This window comes from Triticum urartu, chromosome 6A, assembly GCF_056163025.1.
Source record: "Triticum urartu cultivar PI428250 chromosome 6A, HENAU_Tu73, whole genome shotgun sequence".
NCBI classification, from domain to species: domain Eukaryota; kingdom Viridiplantae; phylum Streptophyta; class Magnoliopsida; order Poales; family Poaceae; genus Triticum; species Triticum urartu.
This window is the reverse complement of record NC_141878.1, coordinates 386,419,793-386,443,006: the sequence shown is the minus strand read 5'-3', so window position 1 is coordinate 386,443,006 and position 23,214 is coordinate 386,419,793.

Here is a 23,214-nt window from a genome sequence, read left to right as displayed (position 1 = left end):
GCACGCATTGAAGCATGCCTTAACATGGTGCCCAAACACCACCCTCGCGACGCTGGTCAGATCGGAGGCCCTCCAGAGGAGAGCACCGGAGCCCATCCTAAGAGGGGCACCGAGCGCGCCTTCCTATGCGAGAGACGGAGGCGCCCCGTCATTGGGCGCAGGGCTTGAGGTGGCACCACCAGGCGCTCCACCCTCCTGAGGTCCTTGGCGGAGCAGTTGCTTCTTCTTCTTGGGGACAACCTCCGAAGGGTAGACGACGCCTACGTTGTCTGGTTCCTCGACTGCTACAACCTGGTAGGTGCGCTTGAGAGAGCACACTGCATCTTTCTCTTCGTAGGCGCCCGTGATGAAGCCGCAGCTTCCAGGCATCTTGAGGACGTTGTAGCCATGGTGGGTCATAGCCATGAACTTGGCCAGGGCTGGATACCCAATGATGGCATTGTACGGGAGGCGAACGTGGGCGACATCGAAGTCGATGAGCTCGGTGCGGTAGTTGTCATGGGTACTGAAGGTGATAGCAAGGCGGATCTGCCCTATCAGGGTGGTGGAGCCGTCGGTCACTCCTGAGAAAGGCTTGGTAGGCTGTAGCTAGTCGTAGGGCACCTGGAGTCGGTCAAACGTCTCGATGGTGAGGACATTGAGCCCCGCACCGCCATCAATGAGTGTCTTGGTAACAAGCACGTTGATGATGGTAGGCGAGCAGAGCATTGGAAGGGCACCAGCAGTTGCTGCGCACTTAAGCTGGTCGGAAGAGCTGAAGGTGATGGTGTACTTGGACCACCTTAGTGGACGTGTTGCCTCGAGCTTGGGGAGGGCTGCATTCACCTCACGTGCGAACTGCTTGAAGATGCGATGGGAGGCTAGGGCCTGAGCACCGCCTAGGATGCAAGTGATGACACGACGCTCCAGGAAGCCCCTAGCCCCCTCGTCCTGGTGATGGTCGTCGTTCCTCCTCGATGGTGGCAGCAGTGGGGGAAGGCCAGCGTTGCCCTGGGGACGGTCCTCGCGAGGCTGATCTATCCAGGCACCTTCATGAGGTTGGCCCTGCCAGCGGTCCTCACGAGGCTGGTCGCGCCACTCCTGACGAGGGTCGCAGCCGTCCCAGCGTCCTCCACCATAGCCACCTCCACGGTCGTAGCCTTGATCGTTGCTCTTGGGGCGACGACTGAGGCGCCCATCGTGGATGGCCCTAAGCTCTTGACAGTCGTTGGTGTTGTGGTTGTGCATGTTGTGGAAGACACTGAATGGGCGGCTGCCCTTGGATGACTCCGGGTGGTCGCAGTCGCGCTTCAGTTCTGGCTCGGCCGTGAGCACGACTGCTCCCTTGTGCTTCACGTCCTTGGCCTTGGCTTTCTTGTCTTCTGGCTCCATGTCAAGGAGCTCGAGAAGGGAGAGCCGCCCCTCCTCAGCTCTCGCACACTTGGTTGCCATGATGAACATCTCCAGAGCTGTGCATAGGTCCTCGTGTATGGCGAGCTCCTCCTGTTGGAAATATGCCCTAGAGGCAATAATAAGATGGTTATTATTATATTTCCTTGTTCATGATAATTTTCTATTGTTCATGCTATAATTGTGTTATCCGAAAATCGTAATACATGTGTGAATACATAGACCACAACATGTCCCTAGTGAGCCTCTAGTTGACTAGCTCGTTGATCAATAGATGGTTACGGTTTCCTAACCATGGACATAGGATGTCATTGATAACGGGATCACATCATTAGGATAATGATGTGATGGACAAGACCCAATCCTAAGCATAGCACAAGATCGTGTAGTTCGTCTGCTAAAGCTTTTCTAATGTCGAGTATTCTTTCCTTAGACCATGAGATTGTGCAACTCCCGGATACCGTAAGGGTATTTTGGGTGTGCCAAACGTCACAACGTAACTGGGTGGCTATAAAGGTACACTACGGGTATCCCCGAAAGTATCTGTTGGGTTGGCACGAATCGAGACTGAGATTTGTCACTCCGTATGACGGAGAGGTATCTCTGGGCCCACTTGGTAGGACATCATCATAATGAGCTCAATGTGATCAGGGAGTTGTTCATGGGATGATGTGTTACGGGAATGAATAAAGAGACTTGCCGTAACGAGATTGAACAAGGTATTGGTATACCGACGATCGAATCTCGGGCAAGTATCGTACCGATAGACAAAGGGAATTGTATACGGGATTGATTGAATCCTCGACATCGTGGTTCATCCGATGAGATTATCGTGGAGCATGTGGGAGCCAACATGGGTATCCAGATCCCGTTGTTGGTTATTGACCGGAGAGTTGTCTCGGTCATGTCTACATGTCTCCTGAACCCATAGGGTCTACACACTTCAGGTTCGGTGACGCTAGAGTTGTAGAGATATTAGTATGCGGTTAGCCGAAAGTTGTTCGGAGTCCTGGATGAGATCCCGGGCATCACGAGGAGTTCTGGAATGGTCCTGAGGTAAAGATTTATATATAGGAAGTCCAGTTTCGGCCACCGGGAGAGTTTCGGGGGTCACCGGTATTGTATCGGGACCACCGGAAGGGTCCCGGGGGTCCACCGGGTGGGGCCGCCTATCCCGGAGGGACCCATGGGCTGAAGTGGCATGGGAACCAGCCCATGGTGGGCTGGTGCGCCCCACCCAAGGGCCCAAGGCACCTAGGGTTGGAAACCCTAGGGGGCCGTTGCCCCCCGAGGGGGCATGCGCCCCCTGGTTGGAAACCCTAAGGGGGCCGTTGCCCCCCGAGGGGCCGCCGCCCCCCCTCTAGATGGGATCTCCAAGGGGGAATGTGCCCGCATAGCCCCTATATATGGTGGAGGGGAGGGAGGGCAGCCGCACCCTAAGCCCTGGCGCCTCCCTCTCCCTCCCGTGACACCTCTTCCTCCTCCAGTAGCGCTAGGCGAAGCCCTCCTGGAATCCCGCTGCTTCCACCACCACGTCGTCGTGCTATTGGGTCTCCATAAACTTCTCCTCCCCCTTGCTGGATCAAGAAGGTGGAGACATCTCCGCTCCGTACGTGTGTTGAACGCGGAGGTGCCGTCCGTTCGGCGCTAGGATCATCGGTGATTTGGATCACGACGAGTATGACTCCATCAACCCCGTTCTCTTGAACGCTTCCGCTCGCGATCTACAAGGGTATGTAGATGCACTCCTCTCTCTCTCTCGTTGCTAGATGACTCCATAGATTGATCTTGGTGATGCGTAGAAAATTTTAAATTTCTGCTACGATCCCCAACAGTGGCATCATGAGCTAGGTCTATGTGTAGTTTCTGTGCACGAGTAGAACACAAGTTGTGGGGGTTGATTTTGCCAATTTACTTGCCATTACTAGTCTTATCTTGATTCGGCGGCATCGTGGGATGAAGCGGCCCGGACCGACCTTACACGTACACTTACGTGAGACAGGTTCCACCGACTGACATGCACTAGTTGCATAAGGTGGCTAGCGGGTGTCTGTCCCTACCACTTTAGTCAGATCGGATTCGATGAAAAGGGTCCTTTTGAAGGGTAAATAGAAATTGGCATACCACGTTGTGGTTTTGGCATACGTAAGAAACGTTCTTGCTAGAAACCTATAGCAGCCACGTAAATATTTGCAACAACAATTAGAGGACGTCTAACTTGTTCTTGCAGCATATGCCGCGTGATGTGTTATGGCCAAAAGGATGTGATGAATGATATATGTGATGTATGAGATTGATCATGTTCTTGTAATAGGAATCACGACTTGCATGTCGATGAGTATGACAACCGGCAGGAGCCATAGGAGTTGTCTTAATTTATTGTATGACCTATGTGTCAATGAAAACGACATGTAATTACTTTACTTTATTGCTAACCGTTAGCTATAGTAGTAGAAGTAATGGTTGGCGAGACAACTTCATGAAGACACAATGATGGAGATCATGGTGTCATGTCGGTGACGATGATGATCATGGCGCCCCGAAGATGGAGATCAAAAGGAGCAAAATGATATTGGCCATATCATGTCAGTATTTGATTGCATGTGATGTTTATCATGTTTTTACATATTATTTGCTTAGAACGACGGTAGCATAAATAAGATGATCCCTCATTCAAATATCAAGAATTGTGTTCCCCCTAACTGTGCACCGTTGCTAAGGTCCGTTGTTCCGAAGCACCACGTGATGATCGGGTGTGATAGGTTCTAATGTTGGCATACAATGGGTGTAAGCCAGATTTACACACGCAATACACTTAGGTTGACTTGACAAGCCTAGCATGTACAGACAAGGCCTCGGAACACGGAAGACAGAAAGGTCGAACATGAGTCGTATAGAAGATACGATCAACATGAAGATGTTCACCGATGATGACTAGTCCGTCTCACGTGATGATCGAACATGGCCTAGTTGACTCGGATCATGTATCACTTAGAGGACTAGAGGGATGTCTATCTGAGTGGGAGTTCATTAAATAATTTGATTAGATGAACTTAATTGTCATGAACATAGTCTAAAACTTTGCAATATGTCTTGTAGATCAAATGGCCCACGCTAATGTTGCCCTCAACTTCAACACGTTCCTAGAGAAAACCAAGCTGAAAGACGATGGTAGCAACTACACAGACTGGGTCCGTAACCTGAGGATTATCCTCATATCTGCCAAGAAAGCATATGTCCTTGAAGCACCGCTAGGTGATGCACCTGTTTTCCCAGCAACTCAAGACATTATGAACGCCTGGCAGTCGCGTAGTGATGATCACTCCCTGGTTCAGTGCGGCATGCTTTACAGCTTAGAACTGGGGCTCCAAAAGCGTTTTGAGGAGCATGGAGCATATGAGATGTTCCAAGAGCTGAAAATGGTTTTCCAAGCTCATGCCCAGGTCGAGAGATATGAAGTCTCCGACAAGTTCTACAGTTGTAAGATGGAGGAGAATAGTTCTGTCAGCGAGCACATACTCAAATTGTTTGGGTTGCACAACTGCTTATCTCAGCTGGGAGTTAATCTCCCGGATGATGCGGTCATTGACAGAATACTTCAGTCGCTCCCACCTAGCTACAAGAGCTTTGTGATGAACTTGAATATGCAGGTGATGGAAAAGACCATTCCTGAGGTATATTCAATGCTGAAATCAGCGGAGGTGGAGATCAAAAAGGAACATCAAGTGTTGATGGTGAATAAAACCACTAAGTTCAAGAAAGGCAAGGGTAAGAAGAACTTCAAGAAGGAAGGCAAGGGAGTTGCCGCGCCCGGTAAGCCAGTTGCCGGGAAGAAGCCAAAGCATGGACCCAAGCCTGAGACTGAGTGCTTTTATTGCAAGGGAAACGTTCACTGGAAGCGGAACTGCCCCAAGTACTTAGCGGATAAGAAGGCCGGCAATACCAAAGGTATATGTGATATACATGTTATTGATGTGTACCTAACCAGCGCTCGTAGTAGCTCCTGGGTATTTGATACCGGTGCAGTTGCTCATATTTCTAACTCAAAACTGGAGCTGCAGAATAAGCGGAGACTGGTGAAGGACGAGGTGACGATGCGCGTCGGGAATGGTTCCAAGGTCGATGTGATCGCTGTCGGCACGCTACCTCTACATTTACCTACGGGATTAGTTTTAAACCTCAATAATTGTTATTTAGTACCAGCTTTGAGCATGAACATCGTATCTGGATCTCATTTAATGCGAGATGGCTACTCATTTAAATCTGAGAATAATGGTTGTTCTATTTATATGAGAGACATGTTTTATGGTCATGCCCCACTGGTTAATGGTTTATTCTTATTTAATCTCGACAATGATGTTACACATATTCATAGTGTGAATGCCAAAAGATGTAAGGTTGATAATGATAGTCCCACATACTTGTGGCACTGCCGCCTTGGTCACATTGGTGTCAAACGCATGAAGAAACTCCATGCAGATGGACTTTTGGAGTCTCTTTATTATGAATCATTTGACACGTGCGAACCATGCCTCATGGGAAAAATGACCAAGACTCCATTCTCCGGAACAATGGAGCGAGCAACCAACTTATTGGAAATCATACATACTGATGTGTGTGGTCCAATGAGTGTTGAGGCTCGTGGTGGTTATCATTATGTCCTCACCCTCACTGATGACTTAAGTAGATATGGGTATGTCTACTTGATGAAACACAAGTATGAGACCTTTGAAAAGTTCAAGGAATTTCAGAGTGAGGTTGAGAATCAACGTGACAGGAAAATAAAGTTCTTACGATCAGATCGTGGAGGGGAATATTTGAGTCACGAATTTGGCACGCACTTAAGGAAATGTGGAATTGTTTCACAACTCACCCGCCTGGAACACCTCAGTGTAATGGTGTGTCCAAACATCGTAATCGCACTCGATTGGATATGGTGCAATCAATGATGTCTCTTACCGATCTACCGCTGTCATTTTGGGGTTATGCTATAGAGACTGCCACATTCACTTTAAATAGGGCTACATCGAAATCCGTTGAGATGACATCGTATGAATTGTGGTTTGGGAAGAAACCTAAGCTGTCGTTTCTGAAAGTTCGGGGATGCGATGCTTATGTCAAGAAACTTCAACCTGAAAAGCTCGAACCCAAATCAAAAAAATGCGTCTTCATAGGATACCCTAAGGAAACTATTGGGTATACCTTCTACCTCAGATCCGAAGGCAAGATCTTTGTTGCCAAGAATGGATCCTTTCTAGAGAAAGAGTTTCTCTCGAAAGAAGTAAGTTGGAGGAAAGTAGAACTTGATGAAGTATTGCCTCTTGAACCGGAGAGTAGAGCAGCTCAAGAAAATGTTTCTGTGGTGCCTGCACCGACTAGAGAGGAAGTTAATGATGATGATCATGAAACTTCAGATCAAGTTGCTACTGAACTTCGTAGGTCCACAAGGACACGTTCCGCACCAGAGTGGTACGGCAACCCTGTCCTAGAAATCATGTTGTTAGATAATGGTGAACCTTCGAACTATGAAGAAGCGATGGCGGGCCCGGATTCCGATAAATGGCTTGAAGCCATGAAATCCTAGATAGGATCCATGTATGAAAACAAAGTATGGACTTTGACTGACTTGCCCGATGATCGACGAGCCATAGAAAATAAATGGATCTTTAAGAAGAAGACAGACGCAGATGGTAATGTAACCATCTATAAGGCTCGGCTTGTCGCTAAGCACTACAAAAAAAGACACATCCGTGACATTTCGGGCCAAACAAAAAAAAATTCTGTCATACATATGACACTTCTATGACGATAATTGCGACAAAACCCGGTATCATCATAGATGTGGTGGGCTCCTACTTCTATGACAAAAAATCATGACAGAAAATGGGCTTTTCGTCCTGGGCGGGCCGGAGACGCAGTTGCATGACATTCTTTGTGACGTCCATGACGGAAAAAACCGTGGTAGAAGTGAGGGCGAGGAAAATTTTGGGGAGTTCCCGGTTACGGTGGGAGGTCGGGGCCCGAGCGATGCGCGTTTCTATCGTACACGTACGCGCGTGTGTGCGAGGCATTGGCTCTAACTGAACCCGAGCGATTGCCCTGCAGGCTACGCGTTACTGAACCCAAGCGATCGATCGATGGCTGTTAACTGAACCTGATCGAGCGATTCCTTCGCTACTGCTGCTAACTGAAGCCGATCGATGCTGCCTCTGGATGAATAGTGAGCATTGCGGGGGGGGGGGGGTGGATGAACAGTTCCCTGTGGGGGTGGATGAACAGGACCCCGTGGTGTTGCCTCTGGATGAACAGGACCCCGATCGATCGAGCCGGTTGGGGCTACATGAACAGGACCCCGTGGAGGGCTGGATGAACAGGAGCACCCCGTGGAGGGCTGGATGAACTGGTGGAGGGCAGGATGAATAGTAGCCCGTGGAGGGGTGGTTGAACAGGAGCCCGTGGAGAGGGCTGGTTGAACAGTAGCCGGTGGAGTAGCGTGCGGTGGAGGCTGGATGAATAGGAGCCCGTGGATGAACAGTCGCAGGTGGAGGCTGGAGGAGGTCGACGGTAGATGAACAGTAGCTCGTGGAGGCTGGAGGGGGTCAACGGTGGAGATGAACAGTATCCCGTGGAGTCCCGTTTTGCAGTACGCCACACCCCTCCCGATGAACAGGACCACCGTTTCGACCGTAGCGCTCCAACACAAGTCCGTTTCCTCCATTTTGCGGTATGCCACACCCCTCTCGATGAACAGGACCCCCGTTTCGACCGTAGGAGGTCCGTTTCGTCCGTTTTGCGGTACGCCACACCCCTCCCGATGAACAGGACCCCGTTTCGACCGTAGGAGGTCCGTTTCCTCCGTTTTGCGGTACGCCACACCCCTCCCGATGAACAGGATCCCGTTTTGAACGTGGCCAGTCGAACACAAGGTTGTTTCCTCCGTTGTGCGGTACGCCAGGCCTCGTTTCCATCGCCTGTTCCGGCCAAGCCCTCCCGATGAACACGACACATTCCGTTGCCTCCCCATGAACACGACGCATTCCGTTGCCTCCCCATGAACACGATGACGATGCTGTTTCTCCGTTCCAACCCAGCCATGTACACGAGCCCTGGCCGTACGTATGCGCGTGTAGGCGTTCGAGACCCCGCCCGTATGTACACATACGTGGCCGTATTTTCTTTCTTGCACCCTGGCTGCTCTACGTACATGTACATGCTACGTGCGCGCCTCTACTACGACACGTGCGCGCCTCTACATCGACCAGTATATATGTATGTACACGTTCGCTACTAGAATGACAACGCTACGTACGCTTCAAACAGATGGGTCCCGACTGTCAGGCACTTCCTTGCGTGCGAAGATGTAGCTGGTGGGTCCCAGCAGTCAGGGGGGCGAAATATGATGGCCCGTCCGGTGGGTCCCCGCTGTCAGGTGGAGGAATAATTATTTTGCACATAATAAGGAGGCACTTCCTTGTTGCGGCCGTGGACCCTGCTGTCAGCGTCTGCACGTACAATCCACGTCTGATGGAAGCCGTTCCTTGACCACGTTGACCACGCCGCGCTGAGAGCACCAGGGCGCTGGACGATGGCGAGGCCTAGGAATGGGACGACGCGGAGCCGGGGAAGATGCGGCAGTGGATGCCCACGCGTAGAGGAGTACGAGGGCACTGGTTCGCTGTGGTGTGATGCTGCCATCGCCGTAGAGTAACAGGGGGTGTGGGTGAGTAGAGGGATGGCCTGGCCAGCGGTGGGAGTAGTAGGGGGCAGTGAGGCCTCCGCCGCATCGCAGCCGGCCACGGGAGGTACGAGCACGAGGCACGACCGGCGCTGGTTTGGGCGGCTGGAGCAAGAAGACCAGAGGTTGAAGAAGCACTATGGCCATTCGATGGACATCGTACGGTCACTGGAGCTAGAATCGTGCATATTGACTAAGTTGACAAAGCCCTCCGTCCCCGTCAACTTAGTAGGCCCACAAGTCAGCCTGCCACTATACTGGGTCCCAGCTAACAGGGGGAGTATTCATTTTTTTGTGCGTAATAAGGAGGCACTTCCTTGCATGCGAAGATATAGCTGGTGGGTCCGAGCTGTCAGCGGCGGTAACGTTTTTTTCATGAAATACAGAGGTCCTTTCGTCGGGTCCCTGATGTCAGGTGGAGGAATCATTATTTTGCACATAATAAGGAGGCATTTCCTTGCGTGCGGCCGTGGACCTAGCTGTCGGCCTCTCCACGTACAGTCCACTTCAGATGCATGTCGGTCGTTGACCACGTTGACCAGGCTGCGCCGAGTGCAGCAGGGCGGTGGAAGACGGCGAGGCCTAGGAAGGGAACGACACGGAGGCAGGGAAGACTCGGCAGTTGTTTCCCACGCGGAGGGGAGTACGACTGTATGAGGGTTTACTGGTTCGTCTGCCGTTGCCGAAGAATAACAGCAGGTGTGGGTGAGTAGAGGGATGGCTAGGCCGGCGATGGGAGTACGGTGGGGCGGTGAGGCCTGCGTGGTAGCACAGCCGGCCGCGGGGAGGAGGGAGCAGGCAGTCCCGCCGGCGCTTGTCTGAGCGGCTGGAGCAGGAAGAGCAGAGATTGAAGAAGCACGACGGCCGTTGGATGGACATCCAACAGTCACTTCTTGTGCGTCAACCTTTTTTTAGGAAAGCCTCAAATCTGTGGAAAACAGCATACAACCCATCTGCCATTATTTCTAATAATTTTCAGCCCATTTGCTAATTATTAAGGTTTTTTTGGAGCCCATATTCTTTTTGTTAGCATTACAACCCAAATTGTGGCCACGGTTAAAAAATTATACGAAATTTTGCATATTTCGATGCGGTCCGAACTGTTTTTAATCCCGAAATTTCGACTCACATTCAAACTGATTTTAAAAATAAATGTATATCAATATAAAATCCAACAAATTCTCCACGCATAAAAATTAATGTAATTTAAAATCTTGAAATGAAAAAAAAGATATTTGAAACTAATTGCTGGTTTGATGTGTTTTAAAAATGTACATCCCATTTCTCATTACTAATGGGCCATTTTCTCGGCCAGCCAAATGAAAGCTCTCCTCGTCTTGAAAGATTTGCAGCCCAACAGGCATGACAAAGCCACTTACTTGGCAAATCACAAAAAAACTGGGGTGTGGCCGTGGACCCAGCTGTCAGCCTCTCCACGTACAGTACTCTTCCGATGGAACTCGTTCCTTCACCACGTTGACCATGCCGCGCGGAGAGCACCATGGTGGTGGATGACGGCGAGGCCTAGGAAGGGGACAACATGGAGCCGGGGAAGACGCGGCAGTGGAAGCCCGCGCGGAGAGGAGTACAAGGGTTCACTTGTTTGGCTGCGGTGTGAGGCTGCTGTCGCCGCAGGGCCTGGCCAGCGGTGGGAATAGTAGGGGCGGTGAGGCCTCCGCGGCAGCACAGCCAGCCACGGGAGGCAGGAGCATGCGGCACGACCGGCACTGCTTTGGGCGGCTGGAGCAAGAAGACCAGAGGTTGAAGAAGCACTACGGACGTTGGATGGACATCGTACGGTCACTGGAGCTAGAATCGTTCATATTGACTAAGTTGACAAAGCCCTCCGTCCCCGTCAACTTTGTTGGCCCACAAGTCATCCTCCCACTATGGTGGGTCCCAGCTAGCAGGGGGTATTCATTTTTTTGTGCGTAATAAGGAGGCACTTCCTCGCGTGCGAAGATATAGCTGGTGGGTTCGACATGTCAGCGGGGGGAAAGTTTTTCGCGAAATACAGAGGCCCTTCCGATGGGTCCCAGCTGTCAGGTGGAGGAATCATTATTTTGTGCGTACAGTCCACGGCCGATGGATGTCGTTCGTTGACCAAGTTGACCAGGCCGCGCCGAGAGCACCATGGCGGTGGACGACGGCGAGGCCTAGGAAGGGAACGACACGGAGCCGGGGAAGACTCGGCAATGGTTGCCCACGCGGTGGGGAGTACGAGGGTTTAGTGGTCCGGCTGCCGTCACCGGAAAATAACAGGAGGTGTGGGTGAGTAGAGGAATGGCCTGGCCAGCAATGAAGTAGGGTGGGGCGGTGCGGCCTGTGCGGCAACACAGCCGGCCATGGGAGGCAAGAGCAGGCAGTCCCACCGGAGCTAGTTTGGGCGGCTGGAGCAAGAAGATCAGATATTGAAGAAGCAGCACCGCCGTTGGATTAACATCCAACGGTCACTACTGCTAGAATCGTTTGTGGACTAAGTTGACAAAGCCAAAGTACACGTCAACCTAGTAGACCCATAAGGCAGCCTCCAAATCTATCCCAAACAACATACAGCCCGAAATTTCTAGCCAGATTCAAATTTATTTTAAATCTAAATATACCTTAATTTAAATTCAATGAAATTTTACCTACACAAAAACAATGAAATTTAAAATATCAAAATCCGAAAGAAAACAGTATTTTGGAACTAATTGTCTGTTTGCTGTATTTTTTCATTTTACAGCCCATTTATTATTACTTATAGCCCATTTCTTATTACTTATAGCCCATTTTCTAGGCAAAATGCGTCCCTCCTCGTCTTCAAAGATTTCCGGCCTAGCAGGGCGTACAAAAGCAAGTAGGCCTATGTTGGTTATTCTGCAAAAAACAAAATAGCTGGCTAGCAATTTTCAGAAAGGAAAAAAACAAATGGGCTGGTCATGTGCTAAACATATGAAATAAAAGCCTGGGCTAGACGGGCCACGGGTCCCGCACAACCCAGTTGATACCCTTCTCCGTCCCGAAAAAACAAAATTACTGCGCGTGCTGATGGGTCCCTACTGTCATCCTCACCATGTACAGTCATCTCCTTATTCCTCTCGGTTGTTGACCATGTTGACAACACCGGAGGGCGGCGCTGCGGTGAGCGAACCAAGGCGGAGGACGATGGTGAGGCCTCGGACGGGAACGAACAGGAGCTGGGGCAGATCACAGCCAGCCGTGGGAGGCGGGAGCAGGCGATCCCGCCGGCGCTGGTTTGGCTTTGGCGGCTCGAGGAAGAAGAGACTGAAGAAACGCGACAGACGTTGAATGTCAATCCAACGGTCAAGGTTGGCACAATCGTTTGTTGACTAAGCGGACACCAAGTAGCATACTTTTTTATCTATAGGAAGAAAACTACGAGGAAAATGCGTCCGTCTGTCATCCTCCTCACAGGGAACGTTCACCACATAAGTGACTAGCACCCTTGGTTTCAACCGAGAGGTCTTAGGTTCGAGTCCCAGGAACTGTCAATTTTGTCCTCCTTCCTTCCTCGCAAAAAAAGGGAAAGAAAATCAAAGACTTGGGAAGGCATACAGAACAAGCTAGTGTACCAGTAATGAGACGTTGCCGAGTTTTAGAAAAAAGAAAGACGTGCTCCTGTAGCTGGTTCGAATCCAAACTTAGATTATGACTATATATGGTGCTATGCTACTCTGCAAGTAATGAAACTGACATATCCAACATTCGCTTCTCCTCTTCTCTACTTACCCTGCCTAGCATCAGAAGCTCTGGCCATAGCAACCATGTCCGTTGGCTGTTCGTCCACCTACTCTTCATCAGGCAACATCAAGATATGCGCCAAGTCGCAACCTGTACCATTGCCCGTGTGTATCATCACACCCTCGCCGGCATGCGCACCGCAGCCGATTGCTCATCGCAACCCGCTGCCGTTGGTGTGGTGCCACTGATGCAAATCACGCAGAGTCATCCGTCGCGTCTCAACCACAATCCGCAACCCTGGCCGAGTCTTCTACAAATGCCCGAATCATGGGGTAATAATATGTTTAAGTGTTGTTCTGCTGCTTTTAGTTGTTGGTTTTTTTAATAGTTTGGTTGATGATCTACCAATTTGATTCGTGCAGAAAAGGGAAGATTCATGTGATTTGTATTTCTGGGAAGTTGCTGATGTGGGGGAATGCAATTACGCCGATTATTTGGTTAGCCGAGGAATCCCAATACCAGCAGGTTGGGGTGTTGGACAAGTAACTGAAGGAACGGCAGAAGAGGAAGATGCAGAGCAGAAGGTTAAAGATGCAGTTCCTCTGATCATGGCCAAGCAACAGTTGCTGAACGGCCTTGACAGCAATGAGGAGATGAAAGAGCTTGTGAAGATAATGGGAAAAATCGATGTGCTCCGTAGGATGATTATCTCTTTATTTGCAGTGTATGTAGCACTCGTGATGTATTCAATGGCTACGACATGAGCACATTGCTGAAACGAGTAATGAATGAAACATGTGTAGCAGGCTGGGCGTAGTGTTGTGAACATATAATGATTTCTATTAACGGAAATCAGGGGGTATCCCCTTTTGCTCATATAAATAAATAAATAGCATAGGCCCTGTCGGGTCAGCTTTGTTCTCATTCGAAGACGTCGAGCAAATTGCAGTCCAATAGCAAACTATGTCATCAAATTCAAGTTTCATAGCCAAATATGAGTACAACTAAACAACAATGTCATCATGTTTTAGTTGTCATACAATCACCAAACACAAATCAGCATACATAACAAGTGATGTTCTCACAGCAAAATACTAAACAACAGGTTCATCAGGTTTCAGTTGTCATAGCAAACACAATTTAACATAGTAGATAAAAAAACATCTTCTGACAGGCAAATACGACAAAAGCAATGTAATCATCATCCGCGGCAGCAGCGTCAACATCTTCGCCATGTGTATCAGTCTGAATCGTAATTCCCCATGGTGTCATCTTCTTCTTCGTCCTCAACGTCCTCGAACGTTGGCTTCTTCTTGATCAACTCTTGTATGTCCATAGCGCGACAGGCAATCTTTTCGCCGGCGTCATTGACGTGATGGTTCTCAAAGATAATAGGAACATCTGTGTTATCTTGTACATCAGGAGCAGTGTAAGCATCATCTTGTTGTGCAACTTCATTAAACAAATTCCTCTGCTCAAACCTTTGCAATACTCTCCAGTCATCGCTACATGCAAATGTGCCTTCCAAGAAAAATATTTGTGTTGCTTGATTTGCCAAAATAAAAGGCTCGTTGGTCTGGTACGCCGCCTTGACATTGATGGATTTGAAATAATCATCAGCTCTGGGTTTTGCGATCCTGGAAAACAGGTTATACCAACGACAGCACAACAGTACCACACACCGATGATCCTCGAAATTGGAGATATACTGCAACTGAATAATGTCTGTTATGTTAGCATACATTTCAGTTGTCTCTTTGTCATACGTATCCGTTCTCATGATGGCACTGTTTTGTGTCTTCCTGCCTTCGTCTCGTGCAAGGGTGTTGTAGCGTACATCTCCAACAACACAAGATTCATAATGTCTTACCCGAGTATCAGGACCCATTGCTAGTGAGTAAAGGGCATCATCAACTGCCTGCCCATCCTCCCTCATCTTCTTAACCTATCTTTAGAAAATAGACAAGCTAATCATCTTATGTACTCAATATATTAAAAAAACTGACAGTGCACTTCAAAAGCTTACATGGTTCTTGAACCATTTCACAAATCCTGCCATAACCAGTTTGTCAATGTTTCTTGGATTTTGCGGCAGTAACTCCTCTTTGTAGATGCTGCACAACATAGTGATCACGTCAAACATCTAAATATATAAGAATGTGTTGCAACTTTAGTAGATTACGATGTATAAGCTGCAGTACTGCACTTACTTGATATAAGGTAGTATCTCAGGACAATTATTCAACACATACCAAACCATTTTGTCCAAATCTTTAGGTTTGTCCTTTTGTCAACTCTTCCCTGTAACTCGAACAGAATAATCGAAAACATTGAGCCTGGGATTGTCTTCACCCACCTCTTTGCTAAGCTGATCAGCTGTTTCAATGTATTTTGAGCAGAATGTCAACGCTTCTATAGCAATGTAGGCCTCTGCAATGGAACCCTCGGGTCTAGCTCTATTCCTAACATAGCCCTTGAAAGTGCCTAGCCACCTTTCAATAGGGTACATCTAGCCATACTGTACGGGACCTCTAAGTAGTGCCTCATCAGGTAGATGAACAGCCAAATGCACCATCACATCAAACAAGGCTGGAGGATATATCTTCTCGAGGTCGCATAGGATAGTTGGTATCTTGTCTCTAAGACACTCCAAAGCATCTATCCTGATATTCCTACTGCAGAGTTCCCTGAAGAATTGTCCCAACTCTGCAACTGCTCTATCTAAGTCAGGGCGGCCCAATCCTCTAAGGATAACAGGTAAAACCCTTTGAAGTAGGACGTGGCAGTCATGAGTTTTCAACCCTTGTACCTTGTTTCCATCTGCACTGACTCTCCTTTCAGGGTTGGAAGCAAATCCATGTGGGAATCTCACACATGACAGGACCTCGCAGAATTCTTTTCTTTTTACCTTGTCCAAGACGTACACAGCTGGTGCCATATCCCGTGGTTTACCTTCATCTTGCACCTGCAAATCCTTTCTGATACCCACGTGTGTCAAATCAATCCTAGATTTTAAGGTATCTTTCGTCTTGCCTTCAATATTAAGAAGTGTGCCGATAATGCTGTCACATATATTTTTCTTGATGTGCATCACATCAAGATTATGACGCAGATCCAAATCTTTCCATTACTCCAAGTCCCACAAAGTGGACCTACGGGTAAACAATAATCTCTCTTCTACCCTGCCACGCTTCCTTTTCCCGCTACCATTACCAGGATGGTTTCCTGGTGTAATATGCCTGACCTTCTCTAATTCCACTTGCAACTCATCGGCGGTGAGCCTCTGGCGCATCACGGTTTTCATGCTTTGCATTGAACACATGTCTTTGGTATTTTCTAGGATGCGGCTTGTCCTTGGCAAGGAAATGGCGGTGTCCAATGTAACAGATCTTGCTAAGTATTGCGTCTGACAGCGGATTCCTGTCACAGCGAACACATGCATTGTAACCATGTGTCGTTCGCCCTAACATAGTGCCCAAAGCCAGATAATCATGGATGCACCAAATTATAACTACAGCAGAAAGAAATCAGCTGGTGGGCTGCTATATAGGTCTCGAGTGAGAACACCCTTCCATAGCTGTTGAAGTTCCTCCACAAGAGGCTCCATTAACAAATCAAAATCCTTTCCAGGACTTTTTGGACCTGGGATGAGCAAGGCCATCATGTAGTTTGATTCTTTGGTGCAGACATTTGGAGGCATGTTGTAAGGGATAACAAGCACTGGCCACATGCTATATGTGGCGCTCTGGTGGCCAAATGGGTTAAATCCATCTGAAGCTAAGTCAAGTCTAATGTTTCTCGGGTCAGCAGCAAACTCTTTGTGTTTATCATTGAAGCTTTTCCACTCACTACCATGAGATGGATGGCTCATTACATTCTGATCTCTGTACTCCTGGTTCCTAGAATGCCACAATACATCCTCTCTTGTTTTAGCATCATGAAACAACCTCTGCAATCTTGGTGTAATTAGAAAATGTCTCAAAACATTATGAGGAATCTTCTTCACAGCATCGCCATCTTTACATCTTGATGATTTGCATTTCAGGCATTCACTTAAGTTGGCATAATCCTTCCGGAACAGAACACAATTATTCTTACAAACATGGATCATATCATATCCAATTCCAACTGCACGAAGGAAATTCTTCATTTTACATAGGTGTGTGGCAGCTCAGACGCATCTGGGAAAGATTCACGGAAAGCAGCCAACATCGCACCGAATGATTTGTTGGTCATCCGCTCAGATGTATTCACATGAAGAAAGGTGACCATAGCTGAGAATACTGACAGCTTATTTCCTGGGGTGACAGCAACGTTGCATTGTTCCAACATGCGGGCCCACCGTTTTTCTTCTACAGGTGAAAGTTCACGGAATGCATGAGCATTTCATAGCATTGTTTCAATGTTGGTCAAACTCACTGGCTCCGCCACCACCACCTCCTCCTCCTCTTCCACCTGAGCATCAGGCAGATCAAGATGGTGATCTGCTGCTTCCACGTAGTCAATAACATTGACGTTCACAGCTTCACCATGATGAACCCACCTAGTATATGTGACCGACATCCCATACAAGTGTAGATGATTTTGCATAGTTGACTGAGGTCTTGTAACTGAATTCATACAACTGCTACACGGGCAGAGCACATCTGATTTTGGACCACTACACGGGCAGCGGAGAATCTTCAAGCAGAAGTTATCCAAGTCATGTCCATCTGTTAGACATACAAATTAGTTCTTCTACTAGATATTACAGGAAAAACATATATGCTTTTTTATGAAGTCCAGAAAAAAATACCTAGGTCGATGTCTAAAGCTATGGCAAGATATTTGGACGAGCAGATCTAAGTAACGAAATATATGTAAAGCTAATTCAGCAAACAGATTAGAGTGCCAAATTATGGCAGGCTGTTTCAGCAGTCAATGAGGCCAAGCACACAGCCATCGAACTATCGAAGTCCATCGCAGCAACAAAGATCGAGTATAAAATGGTGTAGAGCTATTTCAGCTAACAGATTGGCTACTAGACCATGGCAATCTACGTCACAATAAATATATGGCAGGATATTTTAGCAACTAATCGGCCTTGGCATGCCATCTCAGCTAAGCAGATTGAGTGCAGAACAGGGCAAGGAAGCTTCTTAAGCAGAGCATATTGACAGTAAACTACTTCGGCAAACAGTGAGATTAACCGCGTCTATCAGCTAACATTTAGTGCTACACCGACATGAATGGGGCCTCTGTCTAGAATGCGCGTACCGTGGGAGAAGCTGACCGCCGTGCGTCTCCACACGAACATCGCCAGCGGTGGCGGCGCTGACCGCCGTGCGCCTCCACAAGAACGTAGCCAGAGGTGGCGGCGCTGCTAGAGGACAGCAGTCTACGAGAGCGTACTATGGGAGCGAGAGGATCGCCGAACCGCGGCGCCGACGTATCGGCGCGGCGGGGAGGGTAGCTTTGGCAGAGCGAATGGAGTGGAGGGGGATAGGGGGGAGGGGGGTTTGGGGAATATTATTGGCTAGTTGGCCGAAGGGTCGTTGAATCGGATTTGGGGGGAATTTTTGGGTGTGGGGGGTGGAGGCTTTTCGCACGGTGGACTGGGGGAGTTTGGCGCGTGGTCGGTTTCTCCAAGTGCAGTCCCACATGTTAGTGAAGAGGCAAGCCGAAGCGCGTCCCGTTTGCATGAGCCGTGTGCAGGACCGAACGTGTGTGGGGTGCAATGCGACCGCAACAGGAGTGTTGTGAGTGTACCGCATTTTTTCCTTTTAAACTAGGTGCTACGCCCCCTCAAAAAAATATGTTGCTTCGCGCGATCCATCGATACTACTACTAGTAATCTGGTAATCCCGACTAAAACGGCGCGGCGGGGTCTTTTCCCGCGCGATATGCTGGGAGGTTGGCTTAGTTGGGTTTTTCAGGACGAGTAATGCTACACCTACGTAATCCCAGTTACGTAATTAACGTAATGTGAAACGTGTGAGTTGTTGATTGTAGGTTGGGGGGAGGGAGGGGCCCACCACCATGAAAATCAGGGGAGGAGAGAGAGAGGCAATTTACGTTAACCCTTTCGTAGGTTCCCGTAGATGTAGAAAGATGTGTCCGATCCTGCAATATAGGCCGTCCAATCTATATCTAACGGATATGAAGGAAACTATGACAATTTACCCGCACTCCTCTCCACATTTGCAGATAAGGCTTTCCCTCGTTCATCCTTTTCTCCCACAAGATCTTGATCTTCCATGCAACGCACGGGCATCTTGCTAGTACTCCTACAATATGTATATTATTGTGAAAGTTCATATACACCGGCCGAGATTAATGCAAACACAGCAGATTTTCATTACATTTCAAACTTTTATAGGACAAAAAAATAAAAGAAACCCGACCATAAACCTATTCTACGGAGGCGACCAATGTTCTCCATCTATGATCTCCATGTACGGGGGCGGGGTTCAAGACCCGTGAAGTGAAGGTGCGGTCTCCGGCAAGGAAAAGTAGAACACGGGAGACGGACCGGCCAGTTGGCACACCATGCCCTGCCGCCTCCCATGCCCTACTCATCCTCGGAGGAGTCCCCGACCCCGGCGGTGCCGGACGTTGGACGGCGGCAAGTAGGACGCGTGGCTGACGGTGCTCCCGTCGTCGGCCGCCAGCGTGGCCACCGCTTGTGCGGCGACTTGAGCGAGGGCGGCGACCTCGAGCTCCATCCCCGAAGACAAGCTCTCTCGCGGAGCGTTCGCGCTTGCGGTCATGGCGGATGTGGTTCCAGGTAGGAGGATGATGCGCTATGGTGTGGAGGTTAGCTGGGCATTGCCGCTTTAAGTAGTGCATTCCAGTGAGGCCAAGCATCCGGGTGCGTCATTAAGTCGCTGGAGTTGGTTCCGCGGGCACCGAGCCTATTAATGACGACATACGAACGGACGACATGAATGCGAGCAGCTGGCGTCGGCTAGGAACGCACCGCGCGACGGCGCGAGGGACGAGGGTTTTGGTGTGCCAGAGTAGTCAGCTGCGGTCGTGGCCACGTTGGAGATGCCCTTTGCTGACATGCGATCCCCGCATGTCATTGAAAAAGCAAGACGACCCGACATGGTCTCAGGTCCAGAGGATGCAGTTGGCTGCGCTACAGCACTCCACGGACGCATCACAGCGCCCCTGGCATCCTCGACGAGCCGGGTGTTGGGGTGTGTTTGGATTGTGGCCAAAGTGCACCTTGCCAAAATTTTGGTCATGACCAAAAGATTGGTCTTTGTTTGGATGGTTGCCATTTTTTTGGCATGCCAATGAACTCTAGCCAAGTCTAGTTCATTTTTCTTGCCAATGTCGGCCAAATCATGGGCAACCAATACCTCAACCAAAATTTTGGTCATGACCCAAAGATTGGTCTTTGTTTGGATGGTTGCCATTTCTTTGGCATGCCAATGAACTCTAGCCAACTCAAGTTCCTTTTTCTTGCCAATGTCGGCCAAATCATGGGCAACCAATACCTCAACCAAAATTTTGGCTACCCAATGCTTTGATGGGGCAACCTTGGGCACAAACTGAACATACCGTTGGTCGTGCCACAGCACTAACGCCACCCTCGGCAAACTGAAACCGACCGTGTCTAGCGACGATATGAGCATGTCGCTCACCGCGGTCGTCGTGTCCAGAGGTAGTGCTGGAGCTGCGCCCCGTTGTTGGCCCCAACAACCCACATGAACGTTTGTCGGTGGCGAGGAGGTCGTGGGCCAGCTCCTCCATTGGACTAGTCTGCGCTACATCGTCCCGACAGGTGTGCCCCACATGTCTGTTTCCCTGTTTTCCCGGCCATATTCAAGTGCCAGTGCTCCGCGTTGCACATTAGGCCTTTCACTATGTAGGCCAAGCGAGACAACTTATTGTTTATTTGAGCCGTTCAAGTATAATCATGTGGCATTTGCTTATTTCTCATTCCTCTCCAACCCTCTTCTCCATCGATCATGTCGCCCTCCAGTCGATTCCATCCTCCTAGATGCCTCATTTGAACATTCCGCCGAGTATCATTCGCATGTACCCACCCTAGTCCTCTTTCAATAGATCTCCGGACCCCGAGATGAAATCGAGAGGGAACGAGTGGGGGCACGTGATACCTAAGGCAGATTCAAAATTTTGAACCGGTGATCATAGCATCCGCAAATCATATATAAAGGGTATTCAATGTTCGTTTCGTTTTTGAACGTACAATATATTCCCTCCTATCCTTTCTAGTTTACATATAAGTTTTATGTGTAGTCAAAGTATATCTACTTTGATCAAAAAGGTATCAACATTCAACAACGCCCAATCAATATTGTTAGATTCGTACGTACTCCTAGATTTGTACTCGAGATGGTTTCCAATTTAACTATTGACAAGATTAATAGTACATGAGATGTATAATGTGAAAATTATATCATTGGAAACTCCTTTCACGTACGAATTTGACCGTATGCTTTGTGTAAGTTGCATGTCATATGTTATTACTCTAACATTTGGTCAAATTAGCCTCGAAAAACGCATTAGACCCTGTATGATTTGTGTAAGTTGCATGTCATATATTATTACTCTAACATTTGTGTAAGTTGCATGTCATATATTATTACTCTAACATTTGGTCAAAGTAGTATAGTGGAAGTAGATCCTCTGACATAGGTATCCCTGCCTTACCCTCCCTTTCGGTCACTTACTGGCGGACCCGATGCTTGCTAGGCCCCGCATGTCAGTTACTCAATGGGTTCGGCCACGTCAGGGGATCCTCATCCGTAGTATACTCCCTCTGTTTTTATTTACTCCACATAAAACGGAGGGAGTGGTGGTATAATAAATGATGCGGGCGGTGGAGGGGGAGGGACGTCGGTTTGCTCTCAAGTGCAGTCCCACAAGCGAGCGAAAATGCAAGACGAAGCTGTTCCATTCGGTGAGTGATGTGGAGGGTCCAGCGTGCCGGGCTGCAACGCGACAAGAGCGATGTACAGTCAAAACCGATTGACCGGTCATCACCGGAACCACTATTCACACCAGAACCTTCGCTGCTCGGCCTACGCTAGCCACTGCCCTAAAACCACACCAAATCTCCAGCCCATTCCCCCACCTTTCGATCCCCTAGCCCGCATCAAGCGTCCCCTAGTTTGCTGGAAAGCCATGGTGCACCGCAAGATCACTTACTACAAGATGCTGACGCCGGAGCGCCGCGCAGAAATCGCGGCAGCGGTCGGCGCCACAGACCTCCGTTCCCAAGCTCGCTTTGCGGCAGGCCAATCCCCGAGTTCTCTGGAGCCAAGCTACGAGGAGGAGGAAGTCGATCCAATGTTCATGGCGGAGGTCGCGGCGCAGAAGGTTCCCAATGGGTATGAGACGATGGACGTCGACTTCGTGCCGGCGTCCGAGTCCCCCATGGTGCAGGCGGACCAGCGGTTCAACATGGCGATACTAAAGGAGGACTGGGAGCCAGAGGCTCAACTCGACGTGGAGCGCGCGCATGCCGCTGCCATCGAGGCTCTCCTGCAGGCGGAATCGGATGTCGTGGATGTGAACTGGGCAGCGGAGGCTCAACTTGAGGCAGAGCGCGCGGATGCCGCTGCCATCGAGGCCCTCCTGCAGGCGGAACCGGACGTCCTGGACTTGAACCGGGCGGCAGAGGCTCGACTCGATGCAGAGCGCGCGGATGCCGCTCTCATCGACGCCCTCCTGCAGGCGGAACCGGACGTCCTGGACTTGAACCGGGCGGCGGAGGCTCGACTCAACGCGGAGCGCGCGGATGCCGCTGCCATCGAGGCCCTCTTGCAGCCGGAACCGGACGTCCTCGACTTGAACTGGGCTGTGCTCTCGTCCGTGCAGAGTGCCCGCACGCTCCGCTTGAACGAGTAGCTGGAGGCCGAGGACAACCACGGTGCGGAGACACACGTCGGCAGCGACGGCTGGTTCGCGCTGGCAGCCAAAGACAATGAGGTCGTCTCTTTCCGCAAGCAGTGATAGTTTTTATTTATGTTGTTGTTTTTATGGATCTTTTGCTGTGTAAAAACATATATTTGTTATGCAAGTCGCCTGACTTGGGTCAGTCTACCATTTCAGGCGGTTGGATGAATATCCTACGTCTCCTAACCCTTCTTTCCTTCTTCCTCACCTCTTCTTCTTCCCCAACAGACCAACACATGGGCCGTACGGATACTCCCCAACATGCGGTTGGATAAACATACTCTATGAACAAAAATTATGTGTCAGTGATAGGATGGCTGAGTTTGGTGTGTTCACATGGGACAGCACGTGTTAGTGAGGGTGCGTTCCCTTGGTTGTGTTTGCGGCGTGCAGGAGCGACTGTGTGAGGGTGCGGTGCGACCGCGGCGTGCAGGAGTGACCGTGTGAGGGTGCGGTGCGACCGGGATAGCCGTGCGCAAGTGTACCTCCTTCTC